The sequence below is a fragment of the Pelophylax lessonae genome (genome assembly GCF_965119305.1).
Source record: "Pelophylax lessonae genome assembly, chromosome: 7".
Classification (NCBI taxonomy): domain Eukaryota; kingdom Metazoa; phylum Chordata; class Amphibia; order Anura; family Ranidae; genus Pelophylax; species Pelophylax lessonae.
Window position 1 is genome coordinate 232,933,172 of NC_138774.1, and position 15,475 is coordinate 232,948,646.

Consider the following 15,475-nt stretch of genomic DNA (forward strand, 5'->3'; position numbering starts at 1 on the left):
AATGTAACTGTTTTGGGACACAGGAGTGAGGTGTCTAGGAGGTGTTAAATTTCAACATGGGCTATTGAACTCTGTAAACAACAGTCTTTTTTTCAAAAGAGCAGGTAAGAAAAGAGACAGGAAAACATGTAAAAATTAGTCTAGAGCTGTAACTGCCAGCTGGAAAACTTAAAGTGGTGTTCCAGCCTCACCCCCCTCCCCTCCCCTCCCCTCCAAAAATTAAAAGTCAGCAGCTACACATACTGTAGCTGCTGACTTTTAATATTAGGACACTTACCTGTCCTGGAGTCCAGCGATTTCGGCACTGCAGCCGATGTTTCCATTGGCTGTCGAGGGCTGCAGCCACCATTGCTGGTGAGGGAACCCGGCAGCGAAGCCTTGCGGCTTCACGGGCGTGTCCCTAATGCGCATGCGCGAAGCGCGCTGTGCATTTGGATCTGCGGGGGAAGGAGGAGGGGGCCAAACTTTGAGGGACGGTGCGGCATCAACGTCTCCCGGAAGTGGAGAATGGTACCTGCCAAAAACAGGTACCCGTTCCCCCCTCCCCCCTGAAAGGTGCCAAATGTGGCACCGGGGGGGGGGGAGGAAGCAAATGAGCAGAAGTTCCACTTTTGGGTGGAACTTCGCTTTAATAGAGAACATTTATTCTTTACTAATATTTATTCATTTTATGAATTAAAATAATTAATATCAATTTTTTAATTTGTAACATAATAAAACAGAAAACACTATACCTTTTCTTTAAGAGGATCAGTTTCACATATAGCTACAAAAAACGTATTATAATAACTACAGTTCCTGTTTAGCAAAAGTCTAATGAAGTTCTAAAAATGGTATCTCGGTTTTCTATAGATTTCACCACCAATCCAGCACTGTTTGCTCAGTAAAGTCACAAGCATCTCGTTTCATTTTGTCTTTGTTATGCAGGTTTGTAGCTGTAAAAATAACGCATACTTGTCCCACCCAATAAAGACAGCAGTTATAAATAGTATTATTCTTTTATGACACTCAATGGCCCTTTTCACTGGAGATAAATCAGTGTTACATACTTGGATCACTCTATGAAAACATATGCAACTGCTGTCTTAACATCAATAGAGACTTTCAGTTGGTGCTATGTCTACATGTTACACATGGCGTTCAGTCTAACACTAGCCGCCATATCACCTGCAGGACAAAAAAATCAAGTAGTTTCATACTAATGATCGGGAAGTGGGAGGACCGCCTCTTGATTAGATAAAAGCTGTGATAGTCTGTGACTGGCTATCACGATAATCACTAACTAAACAACTCACCCCTGTGTTCTTTTCCCTCTTGACTGGAGAAAATGATAAATTGGAGTTGATTTACTAAAACTGGAGAATGCTAAATCTGGTTCAGCTGTGCATGGTAGAGAATCAGCTTCTAACTTCAGCTTGTTCAATTAAAGGATAAGTTCACCTTTTTAAAAATAATAATAAATGCACACCTTTTTGCAGGTAAAAAAAAAGTGTATTTATTATTTTTTTAATTGGGGGCCTGGAAAGCATTGCACCCACGTTCAGCAGACCATGAGTGCAATGCAGGGCTCTTGCAGACTCTGTGTGTAAGCTGTCTGGCCGACATCATACACCCAAAGCAACAATGAATTACAACAGCGCTCAACAGCGCAGAGGTAGTTCATTGAGAACTACCAGCCGACAGCGGCAAAGGCTACCGGACCTTGTAGTTTTCCATTCACAGAACTTCCTTGCAGATTGTGACAGAGAGCGGTAGGGGGAACGATAAAAAGGGGCTCCACCCAAAAGGTGAAGTTACGCTTTTTTGTCTCCTCCCCCCTGCCCCTCCGCTGCCAAATTTGACGCCTTTTGGGGGGAGGGGGGTACCTGGTTTTGACAGGTACCTGCTGCTCCCACTTCTGGCTGATTTTGCCATGGCAAACTCAGCCGGAAGTTCGGTCACCCCTCCTCCTTCCCCCGCCACCGGGCCATTTACAAAGCACAGCGCGTTTTTGCATGCGCAGTAGGAAATCAGCTGTGTAGCACCCCAGAGCTGATTGAAAAAAGGTTCAGGTGAAGACATCACTGGATTTGTGGACAGGTAAGTGTCCTAATATTAAAAGTCAGCAGCTTCAGTATTTGTAGCTGCTGGTTTTGAATTTTTTTTCTGAAGGAGCCTGGAGCTCTGCTTTAAGCTTTGACAAAAAAAACAAAAAACCTGGAAGCAGATTGGTTTCTATGTACAGCTGAACCAGATTTTGTACTCTCCAGTTTTACTAAATGAATCCCTTTGTATCTTCTTCTCCTTGCTAGAGGATAAGTATTTCAACAAAAACGTTTGTATGCAAATAAATAAAGATAAATAAGCTAAATCAGGGTTTGATCTAGGTCAATGTCAGGTTTTGGGTCAAAGGTCATGATCAGTGTGTTTAGGCAGGATTGAAAAAAGATTTTTATTTGGTGTGTGTGTTTTAGGTAGGATAAAAAAAAAAAACAACAACAAGATGGGCAGGAAATATGCAATCAATTAGAAAAAAAAAAAAATATATATATATATATATATATATATATATATACTGTATTTTCTGGCGTATAAGACTACTTTTGAACCTCAAAAAAATCCCCCAAAAATGGGGGGTCGTCTTATACGCCAAGTATAATATCTCCAAGGTAACCTAAGCATAAGTATTACCGGTAGATGAAAATTAGGGGGGTCGTCTAATAAGCCCAGTCGTCTTATACGCCGGAAAATACGGTATATATATATATATACAGTTTTGGGCCAGTTTTCCTTTAATAATAAAAATAAATCTGAATATATCCATTAAAGTGGTTCCAAAGTCCTAAGGTTTTTTTAACCTTAATGCATTCTCTGGCAAAAAATGCAAAAAAAGCATTCCAAGGTAAAATAATACCTGAGCCCAATCTCAATCCGGCAATGTGCACCAGAGCACCCCTGGCTCTGTCCATCCTCGCTGGGCAGATTGATATCAGTGGGAGCCATTGGCTCCTACTCCTGTCAATCAAATCCTGTGATGAGGGAGCAGGGCCAAGCCCTGCAGTCTTTGTACATATATGCAGACAGGGTGGCTTGGGAGCGAGCCCACACGAGTGCCCCTATAGAAACACGCAGGTAAATATGACCTGTCTGTTATTCTAATTTAAAAAAATGGGACCTTTACAATCGCTTTAACATTTACCAAGAAATTAAAGCCCAATTTGTCCTAAAAAAAGGTATATTTCACCTGGATAGACTAAGTAATTGCAAAGATATGTACAATTTTACTGACAGATGCCTAAGTTGCAAAACAGGTTTTGGGTATTGGGATTTGTTTTACTTTCGTCCTTTAGTCCTTTAAGCAGAACTTCACTCAAAAAGTGAAGTCCTGCTTGTTTGCTCCCTTCCCCGCCTGTAATTGACTAACAGGTGTTTGGGGGGTGGGCGATGGGTAAAAAGGTTTATTTAAGCAAGGATGGCGTCTCTTGTCCCACCGCCTCCTGCAGCCTTCTGGTACATGTCACATGGTTCAGGATGTCACATGGTTCAGGAGGCTGCAGGACAATTCACAAAGCGCTGCACGAGCTCAAACATGCGCAGAGAGGTGCCAGCTGTGGTTTCTCAGGCTCCCATATCCAAGATGGCAGCGCTGGGGACCCATAGTGTTAGGAAGAACTGGCTCCAGGAAGACAGTGCTGGACCCCAGGCACTGGTAGGTACCTGGTTTTTAAAAGTTTACAGCTACAGTATTTGTATTTGCTAACTTAAAAAAAAAATCAAACTGAAGTTCCTTCTTAAAGAGGAGTTCCGCCTGGAGAAAATTATTTCTTAGCTACAAATACTGTAGCTGCTGACTTTTAATATATAGACACTTACCTTTCCAGGGAGCCCGCGATGTCAGCACCCAGCCGATTTTCAGATCGGCTACCGGGTGCTGCCGCCGCCATTCTTTCCAAGGGAAGCTGGCAATGAAGCCTTTCGCCTTCATAGCCGGTTCCCTACTGCGCATGCGCGAAATGCGCTGCATATTCTCCTAGGCTCGGCGGTGGGGGAAAGAAAGGAGGATGGAACGTCTGATGGACGGCGCTGCGGTGCTGTCTCCCGGAAGTGGAAAAGGGTACCTGTAAAAAACAGCAACCAATTCCCCCCTCCCCCCTGCCAAATGTGGCACCGGAGGGGGGAGGAAGCAAATGAGGGGAAGTTCCACTTTTGGGTGGAACTCCGCTTTAAGGGATTAAGATCCCTGTATATGTCCAATGGCGACTTTCAAACTTTAAATAACCTTGTCTGCACTACAATTTTAGTGATCTTATCATAAAGTTTGGAGCATACAAAGATATGTAATCAATTGGACATGTTAGAACTTTGCATTAATATCCCACGCCTCCTATCTTCATTGATTTTAACTTGGTAAAGTGATCCCTTCCCTTGCCTGACCTTTATGCCATCCTTACACCTGGAGAAGTCAATACACAAGCTTTTTAATTAGCGATGTGTGGTGACATGTAAGGGTTGAACATAGACAGCAGCATGTAGGTCAGAGCATTGTAGGACACACAAGGGCTGAGCTCAGCCTTTACTTATAGAGGCAAACCGTCATGAACAGTACAATCAACCACAATTATCTTTCAGTGTGCTTATTGATGATTCATTCAATGATAGAATCTCATGGTTTGGTTTCAGGATTATTAATGGAAATGTACAGTGTGAAAACCTGGCCAAATACTAATCAAAATTAGACCAGATCAGCAGCGATTGGTTGAATTTTGACGAGTGTGTGACCGTCCCTGCTCAACACAAGTTGATAGTTTGATCGACTTCTGTCAAAGGGACATGCTGAAAAACTTTTGTTGATCAGGGTATTCTGACGGTGGTGAGAATACAATGTCTCGGTGGGGGGAATTCCTCCATCCACCTCATTTGTGTGGATGGAGGAATCGGTTAAGCCCAGTAGTTATAGTAAATGAAAAAATAACTAGCCGTCTATGGGCAGCTTAATCCAGAACTTCAGGCTCCTTCAGAACAAATTACAAATACTGTAGCTGCTGACTTTTAATATTAGGACACTTACTTGTCCAAAAATCCAGCGGTGTCTTCACCCGAGCCGATTTTTCATTTGGCTCTCGGGTGCTGCCGCTGCCATCTGGGCTAAGGGAGACTGGCAGTGAAGCCTTGCGGCTTTACAGCCGGTACCCTACTGCGCATGTGCGAGGCACACTGGGCTTTGTGAATGGTCCGGCGGCAGGGGAAGGAGGAGGGGGGCCAAACTTCCAGCTGAGTTTGCCGCCGCAAGCTCAGCCGAACATGGGAGCGGGTAGATGTCAAAACCAGGTACTCCCTCCCCCCTGATAGGTGCCAAATGCCAAAAGGTGCCAAATGTGGCAGTAGAGGGGAGGGGGAGCAGGCAAACAAGTAGGTTAGGTATTGCTGTTGCTGAAAAACTAGTTCCCAAGTTGCCACTCTCATTCAGTGGCTTCACTACTTTCTTAGTCACTGATGTGTTGCAAGTATGAAAAGTCCTTTTCATTGAGAAGTCCTTACTTAACCAATTCCTGCCTGCACTATAGCCAGAAGACGGCTACAGCGCGGGCTTAAAATGCTGGGAGGGTGTCCATGGATGTCCTCCCATGCTCATACATGTAGCATGCTCTGTGATCGCTGAGTCCTCAGGACTCGGCTGTTCACAGATTGGGATAAAAGGCTAATCACAGCGGCCCTTTACCATGTGATCAGCTGTCACAGCTGATTATGGAAGTAAACAGAAGCCAGTGTTCAAGCGTGAGGAAAAAAGAAAAAAGCCGTTAACCGGCTTCTGTTACAGGGACATCAGTCCCCTCAGTGCTGCTAATCAGTGCCCACCAGTGCCATCCATCAGTACTGTTAATCAGCAGACATGGGAGTAAGTCAGACATGTGCAAGTCACAAGCAAGTCTCAAGTCTTAACCTTCAAGTCTCAAGCAAGTCCCAAGTTACTGTGGTGAAAAGCAAGCAAGTCAAGTCGAGTCCCTGCTAGAAGTCAAGCAAGTCCAGTCATTTATTTTGGTCAAGTCACAAATCAAGTCAAAATACTGATCTACCCCAATTTTCACCTTTAAATCAGTTAAAAGTCAGTGGTCAGGAAAGGTTTTGTTTTATTTTCAACATTAACAAAACTGCTTAGTGTTTTTTTCTTGGCATATTAAAGAAACACTTTGAATGCCCAAACAGCTCAAAATCCTTCGTCCGGTCATGTTTTAACACCACAAGCACTAAAAACATGTTAAGTATTTCCATTGTTAAACAGCCAGTGTCCTAAAAATCAGAACACACCAAGGTGTTTTAAGTGACTGTGGTGTCAGAAACATAACAGGCACACTAATGTTGCTTTAACACATCTCGAGAAAATGCAAATATTTAATAACTTAAAAAAGTAAAGTCATTTCGAGTCATATGTCTCAAGTCAAAGTCAAGTCTCAAGTCATGAATACCAAGTCAAAGTCAAGTCGAGTCTTTTATTAATTTTAGTCAAGCAAGTCTCAAGTCCTCAAACTGGTGACTTAAGTCTGACTTAAGTCAAGTCATGTGACTCAAGTCCCCCACCTCTGCTAATCAATGCCCACCAGTGCCACCTATCAGTGCCCATCAATTCTGCCAATCAGTGCCCATTAGTGCCTCATCATCAGTGTCACTTATCAGTGCTGCCTACCAGTGCCCATCAGTGGCCACCTATCAGTGCCCACCAGTGCCATCCATCAGTACTGCTAATCAGTGCCCACCAGTGCCACCTATCAGTGCCCATCAGTTCTGCCAATCAGTGCCCATTAATGCCTCATCATCAGTTTCACTTATCAGTGCTGCCTACCAGTGCCCATCAGTGGCTCCTATCAGTGTCCATCAGTGCTACCTCTCAGTGCCCTTCAGTGCCACCTATTAGTGCCCATCAGTGGCACCTATGAGTGCCACACATCAGTGCAGCCTCATCAGTGCCTCCTGATTAGTGTCCACCAGTGCCAACTCATTAGTGCCAGCTATCAGTGCCCATCAGTGCAGCCTTTGAGTGTCCATCAGTGCAGCCTCATCAGCACACATCAGTGAAGGAGAAAATTACCTGTTTGCAAAATTTTATAACGGACTATAAAAAACATTTTGTTTTGTTTTTTTATTCAAAATTTTCAGTCTTTTTCTGTCTGTTTAGTAAAAGATAAAAAAAAAACCCAGCCATGAATAAATACCACCAAAAGAAAGCTCTATTTATGTGAAAAAATAAATAAATACATTTCATAAAAATACAGTGTTACATGACCACACAATTGTCAATTGGGCTGGTCAGGAAGGGGGTATAAGTGCCCAGTAAGCAAGTGGTTGTAAACCTCAGACATAAAAAATATGAACAAAACATATCCCTTTATAGTGTGTACTTGTTAAATCCAGAGCAGGGTCATTTCTGCCTGCTGCCTCCTTCCTCTGCTATCTGTTCTAGGTGAGTAACTTAAATGAATGGTGGATCTGCGTGACAGCCATGGAACCTGAATTTCCAGAAGGAAGCCACAACTACAGCTTCCATATTTGTCTCCCTAATGATGTAAACTCTAAAAATCATTTTTATTTTCTAATTTGCTCCCTTCTGGTCTGTTAAATATAACATTGAGGCCTCATGCACACTGGGCATTTAGCTCCGGTACATGAGATGCCAGCGCTTTGGTTTGAGTGGATGTAAATGATGTGAACAGAATTATTAGGACATAAAGTATCTTTTTTATGCGTTGGGACTGTGTTGGATAAGGCTGCCCATGGTATGAATAGGGCAATAAGAAACCTATGTAACATACAGTACACTGTCTACAGTCATTAACCACTTGCCGACCACCCTGCGGCAGGCTGGCTTGGCTGGGCGAATTGCCGTACCCACGCGGCGCTCCTCGGGACATGCGGCAATTAGTGAGAGGGAAGCTAATCTGGGGGGCCGGTGGCTGCGATTGCTCCCAGGGAAGAAAGAACAGCAGTCTGCTGTTGTAAACACGGCAGACCGTTGTTCTGTCAGCAATCAACACAGGGCTCCTGTGATCCTCCTATTTGGGAACACAGGTCCCTGTGTTGATTCCATAAGCCCATCCCCCTCACAGTTAGAAAACACCCCCTAGGCCTACATTTAACCCTTTGATCGCCCCTGGTGTTAACTCCTTTCCTGCCAGTGTCATTAGTAGAGTAATAGTGCATATTTTTAGCACTGATTACTCTAGTAATGTCACTGGTCCCCCCAAAACTGTCAAAAATGTCAGTTGGGAGTCCGATCTGTCCGCCGCAATGTCGCAGTCCTGCTAAAAATTGCTGATCGCCGCCATTGCTAGTAGAAAAAAAAAAATGAAATAAAAATTACATAAATCTTTCCCCTAGTTTGTAGACGCGATAACTTTTTCGCAAACCAATATACAATTATTGAGATTTTTTTTTACCAAAAATATATAGCTGTAGCAGAATACATATTGGCCTAAAATGATGAAAAAAATGTTGATTTTTACATTTTTTTTATTGGGAATGTGATATAGCAGAAAGTAAAAAATATTGTTTTTTTTTTTTCAAAATTTTCGCTCTTTTTTTGTTTATAGCGCAAAAAAAAAAAAAAATTGCGGAGGTGATCAAATCCCACCAAAAGAAAGCTCTATTTGTGGGAAAAAAGGACATCAATTTTATTTGGGGTACAGCGTTGCACGACCATGCAATTCTTAGTAACGCAGTGCCGAATCACAAAAAATGGCCTGGTCATTAAGGGGGTAAAACGTACCGGTCCTTAAGTGGTTAAAGCTAAGACAATGCAGAGAGCCATTTATAGTTTTGCAAATATAATAGTCACAATATAGTATTTAACCTCCTTGGCGGTAATCCTGAGCGTGACTCGGGGTTGATTTTTTCTATCAGGATCGGTAACCCCGAGTCACGCTCGGGGTGGATGTACAGAGAGCGCAGCGGTGTTCTCTTACCTTATCCTGGCGATCCAGCGATGATCTCTCATTGCTGTGATCGCCAGCCGAGAGTCCTGCCGCTCCTCCGTCCTCCGTCGGTGTGATCACTTCCTAGTTCCGTTCCCTGCAGCAGCAATGCTGCATGGGAGCGGAACTAGGGAGGGAAATTAAAAAAAAAAAAAAAACGTTGCACCAAACACATAACACATTTTATATTATATATATATATATATATATATATATGCATATATATATATATATATATATATATATATATGTATATATGTGTATATATATATATGTATATATGTGTATATATATATATATATATATATATATATATATATATAAAATAATATTATTGATTCAATTATAATTCATGCGTTATATATTGCATATATATATATGTGTGTATATATATATATATATATATATATATATATATATATATACACACACATATATATATATATATATATATATATATATATATATATATAATATATAATGCATGAATTATAATCTAATAAATAATATAATTTTATTATATATATTATATAATAAAATTATATTATTGATTCGATTATAATTCATGCGTTTGTGTTTCAAATTTATCACATCTGGGATGTCTACTAGACTCTTGTTTTGGTCAGGTTTAAGTCAGTAATTACTTAGAATTATAGGCCTATAATACATAATGCCAAATTTCCATGAAAAGAATTGTACCGCTTTTGGTACAGAATTCCTGACAGAATCATACCGCCAGGGAGGTTAAATACGTACAATATATCTTCGCATCAATATAGTAAATCAAAGTGTTTGTAGTGCTTCAAATTTACCGGTACATAATCAATTTAGGTGTGCGTGGTTACATGCACTCTCATAAAGCTTTTATAAGTTTTTACAACAGTTTCAAGGGTCATCTAGCTTCTACTCTAATCTTAGCAAGGAATCCAAAAGGGCGGTTACTTCAAGGATCAAGCAGTATAGGCAAAAAGGCTTTATTTACCAAATGTAAAAATAGCTTATAAATCTTTGTGTAAAAAAACACCTCCACCTCTGCAAAATAAAAAGACGACTCAAAGGCAACGTAGCAGAGGGATTTGAGGGTGAGCAGTGAGGTCAGTTTGTTTGGATATGGTGCAAGTTATAGTCCTTAGTGAGCCGGCACCACTGCGGATACCCAAGTGCATATCCACCACGAGGCAAATAAGGCGTTGGGCGGCATTTTTCAGGGGGGGCAACGCCGCCCTCAGGCAGAGGGGATGCTATGAGCAGTGGCATGCAGACAAGGTCAATGGCAGCACAGGGCAGCTTAAGCAGCTGCCTTATGGTGCTAGGATGGGGGAGAGGCAAATGATACCCTTGCTGGGTAGTCAGATTTTTTTTTGTAAGCTGTAGTCCCCCCATGGTGGCAAAGGAGTAGTGGGTGCAGATCAGGAATTGGAATGGATACAGATACCCTGTCTTGGGTTCTTATCTCTTGACCTCTGTATAATGCTCTGGACCATGTTTAAATGATGCCCTGGGTTTATTCATATACCATTTCAGGGCATGAGTGTGTTGTGTGAGTGCGGTGTGAACAGCTGGTACTCTTACCTTTGACAAAGTTTTCATTTTACTTTCTAGACGTGGAGGTATTTTTTACACAAATTTTTGTATGCTATTTTTACATTTGGTAAATACAGCTTTTTTGCCTAAACTGCTTGATCCTTGAAGTAACCCCCCCACACACACACACACCTTTTGGGTTCCTTTAAACCCATTTGCTGTGTATATGCATTGTCTGGATTACATGGATCGCACTGCTTGATTGAGGTAAATCATTGGACACTGGCTAATGGTGAGTTTTTTCTATAAATTCTCTTACCGAATTACCTACTGTATACGTATCGGAGAGGTCCCCCTTCAATTTATCTTTTTCTTTTAGCTTCCACTCTAAGACTCGGTTCACACTGCTGTGACCTGAAACTCACGCAACTTAGGCCCCTTTCACACGGACTTTCCAATCAGGTCCACCTGTCAGTTTTGCTCTATGTACCCCTATGGAGCAACGGATGTCAGCAGTGACATCTCTGCTGGCACCCGCTGCTATCCGATCCGATCCTGTGTGTGAAATTTAGACGGATGGAAACCCTATTTTCTATCCGTCTGGAGGGTCGGACAGGATTAGATGAAAACAGACAGGCGGTCCGTTTTCATCCGATCTCCCATAGAGGAGAGCGGGGATCTGACAGCTCTGTCTATGCAAAGTAAGCGGAGAGGGAGCTGTCATCCGCCTGCTCAACGGGGATTGGCAGATTGAAGTCTGTCGGGCGCACCGCTCGTGGGAAAGGATCCTTAGAGCCCATTCAGACTAGCGCGACTTGTCAGGCGACTTGTCAGCCTGACAAGTCGCGGTAGGTCGCGGTCCATTGAGTAGTACAGGACCCGTTCTAATAGGAGCGACACAAGTCGCTCCCACTTAGAAAAAGGGTCCTGTACTACTTTGGGGCGACCTGGGAGCGACTTGCATAGACTTCCATTATGTGAAGTCCCTGCAAGTCGCGCCGAAGTCGTGGTGCACAGCGGTGCATGCGACTTCACAGGTCGCCCCCCGAAGTCGGATCGCCTCAGTGTGAACTGGCTCTTTTGTAAAGTGATTGTAAAGTCTTTGTTTTTTTTTTTTATTATTAAAAATATCAAACATGTTCTACACACCAGCTTTGTCTAGTGGTTTTACAGAGTGGCCCGTATCCTCCTCTTCTCGGGTCCCTCTTTAGAGCTCCTGGCCCCTGCCTTCTGTTGAGTGCCCCCACAACAAGCAGCTTGCTATGGGGGCACTTGAGCCGACTCACAGCTCCCTGTGTCCATTAAGACAAGAAGGCGCAGCCTGACCTGCCCACTTTCCCTACTCATTGGCTGACTGACTTTGACAGCAGCAGAAGCCAATGGCGCTGCACTGCTGTCTCAGCCAATGAGGAGGGGAGTCCCGGGCAGCCCAGACACTCCTGCAACTTCACTGGATCTAAATGGGACTCAGGTAAGTAATAGGGAAAGCTGCTACACACATAAGGCTTTTTATCTTAATGCATAGACTTTCTGACTTTACAACCACTTTAAGGTGCAACTTTACCAGGCGATTTCCTGGCATCTTGAGTACTACTTTGATAGAAGTATAGAATGGAAGTCGAATAGAAGTCGTCTTGAAGTAGTACAGGAATCTTTTCTAAAGTCAGAGAAGTTCAGTAGTGCTAATATGGACAGTTCTCATTGACTTAGGCCCCTTTCACACTGGCTTTTCTGTCTGTCAGTTTTTCAGCCGGACCTGATCAGATGCACCATGCACCACTATGGAGCAGCGGATGTCAGCGGTGACATGTCTGCTGACACCCGCTGCTATCCGATTCGATCCTGTCCGTGAAATCCAGATGGATGGAAACCCTATATTCCATCCGTCTGGAGGAATGGATCAGATGGTATTGGATAAAACGGATAGGCGGTCCGTTTTATCCGATCTCCCATAGAGGAGAGTGGGGATCTGACACCTCCGTCTTTGCCCAGAGAGCAGAGACGGACCTGTCACCTGCCTGCTCAACAGCGATCAGCGGATTGATCCCCACTGAGCAAAACGGAGTCTGATGTGTGGAAAGCCCGTGTGAAAGGACCCTAACATAGGATTTCACATGTCACGAGACTTGGGGTCTCACAAGTCGAAAGGGACCTAAAGCTAACATTGCTCCAGCCAATGAAACTATTTATTTAATGTACAAACACAATTTCTTTTACTCCTACCTATTGATATTTTCTGATTGATAGGTATCTATGGTATGTGTGTTGCTACCCTTTCATTTCTTTGTTTGTCTGTGTCTCCTTACAAAACATGTACCTGCAGGACATACGGGACCCAGGTTAACTCCTGGGTGACTAGCTTATTCCCATTCTCAATGAACCATAAAGGAAGGAGAGGCAGGCGCTGAAAGTGTTAAAAGCTGAACAGAATGTGTGGAACATATCAGTAAACTGTCACTTCATGTTTTGTAGACTAGCAAAGTGCGGTGATCTTCAGACACAAAGACTAGATCACATCTTCAAACACCGCCACTGCATTTTGCTGAGTGAAATACGTAGGCAGCTTTTGCAGAGTTCTGAAAAAAATGAGTTGCCTGGTTGCTCATGGCTTCAATATTTTCTGAGTCATTGATCTGGGATAGGCATGCCGTAAGTTCCAGATCAGTAATTCTTCAACTGCTGCTGAAGCCACTGGATCAGCATGGCAGCCAAGCAATCGGTATTTACAGAAGCAAAGGTCTGCAATAGCAGCCTACTTTTTTCTCTCAGTACAGTTTTTCTTTAAACATAAATAAAACAAATGATTTCATTTTAAAGTGCTGATTAAGATCTCAATTACATGGGCACACCAATCTGTATGCCCCTCCTGAAGGGCCATTTTCTACCTCCTGGGATGCACAGGTATTCCATGCAAGGGCATGTAGGCAGCCAGTTGAATTCAATAACAGGCAGCCCATGGATCTCCACGTATATCCCGGGGTGCACATCCATGTGGGTTCAGTGCATGGATCAGGACGAAGCAGACCAAATGTGTTCTAATCTGTGCTTTGGACGTGCATGGATTTTCACTCTAAGGTGCGTGTTGAGGTCCATGCAGGTCCGTGAAGCCCACTGCCTATCAATAATTTCAACAGGCTGCCAGTACGCCCTCTGCAAAGAACACCAGATGATTACGGCCACACACACCTACACAGGTTGAACTGGATGGACTATTGTCTTTATTCAACCTCAACTACTATGTAACCTGTGCATCCCAGGTGGCAGAAGACAGCCCTTAGCATGGGCGTAAGGATCAGTACACTTGTGTGGTTGAGGCCCTAGGATCCATTCACAGCACATTAATGCAATGCATGTTAAGGCATAAATCCTGGTGCCCTAACAGTCATTTTGAACGCCACCTCAACGCGCTAATTGCAGTAGTGGGCAACACATCCACCTGAAGTTTTGTAACTTGGCCTAGAGTAGAGTGAAAAGAACAAAATGGTATGAAAGTGCTATGTTCCAACTGTCACTTTTTAAGCTAATGCTTCAAGCTTGACAGTTGAACCTGTAGGCAAAATCTGTACTATGCCAAATCAGATAACCCAGCATGTTTAAAGGAAAACGTTATTGAAAGAAAGAAGCCATTGTTTTCTGATTGTCAGGCTAATCCAATAACTCAATATTTTTTGGGTAACTGACATGCAAGTATGCCAAATATGTGTTCTGGCTCCAGGACCCATTTGGACATATGTTTTGCAGTACCACATGTTTTAATGAGCGTTAGCATTATGTACAGCAGTGCATGAAGTGAAATGCAGTGCTATTCATTTTGAACGGAACGCCAATGCTCTGAACCAACATGCCTGTATTACAGCTCACCACAATGTGCTGCATTGTAAAAAATAGTGTAGGTCCTAATTTAGTGTCCTGTGTGGTGTGTTGGCAGCCCATTCAACATGAATGTATTGATGTGCTGCATCAGACTAAGTCACTTGTTCCAAATTATTACTTTATAATGACTATACATATAAAAAGAGTGTTGTAAGATATGATTAACTGAAACACGTGCATGTCCTATTAGACGGTCTCAACTAGGGTTCTGCAGAATCCTATGGATTCCTTCAGAGGTTGCTAGGGGGTTTCTGAGCAAGGAGCAATGTCTGCCTATCAGATAAGTAACCACTGACAACAATGATACTTTTCAGTAAGCTGACCACCAAAGTAAGGAGCACTCTTCTCAATGACCACGAATGTAAGGCGCATTCTTCCCACTGACCACCAATGTAAGGATTATTCTTCCCACTGACTTCCAATGTAAGGAGTATTCTTCCCACTGACCACCAAAATAAGGAGCATTCTTCCTATTGACCACCAATGTAAGGAGAATTCCTCCCACTGACCATCAATGTAAGGAGCATTCTTCCCACTGACCCCCAATGTAAGGAGCATTCTTCCCACTGACCACCAATGTAAGGAGCATTCTTCCCACTGACCACCAATGTAAGGAGTATTCTTCCCACTGACCTCCAATGTAAGGAGCATTCTTCCCACTGACCACCAATGTAAGGAGCATTCTTCCCACTGACCACCAATGTAAGGAGTATTCTTCCCACTGACCTCCAATGTAAGGAGCATTCTTCCCACTGACCTCCAAAATAAGGAGCATTCTTCCTATTGACCACCGATGTAAGGAGCATTCTTCCCACTAACCTCCAATGTAATTCTTCCCCATTCTTCCCACTGACCATCCAAGTAATGTAGTGAGCCTTCGATGCAGTACTATTTCTTGGTGGCTTGAACAAGCTATGAAATGTCTTCAACATTTAAAATCAAGTCCAGTGGAATTTAAATAACTACCACTAAATAAACCAATGATGGTTGTTTGCTTTCAAAGATCAGCTCACCCAATGTATGGACAAACTCTTTCCATGTTTCAAATGATGTAATAACCAATGTAAAGTAGAAACAGACAAAGATACAAGCACAAATCTTAATAATCACTAGAAAAACCATGAAAAATGCCAACT

At 42.8% G+C, this 15,475-nt stretch overlaps 1 protein-coding gene across 2 annotated transcripts in view; it reads right to left on the minus strand.

Annotated features, from left to right (window-relative positions):
* Positions 1-15,475, minus strand: part of FGD1 (FYVE, RhoGEF and PH domain containing 1) — a 283,074-nt gene that overhangs the window by 72,511 nt on the left and 195,088 nt on the right. The gene's annotated exons all lie outside the window — the stretch shown is intronic.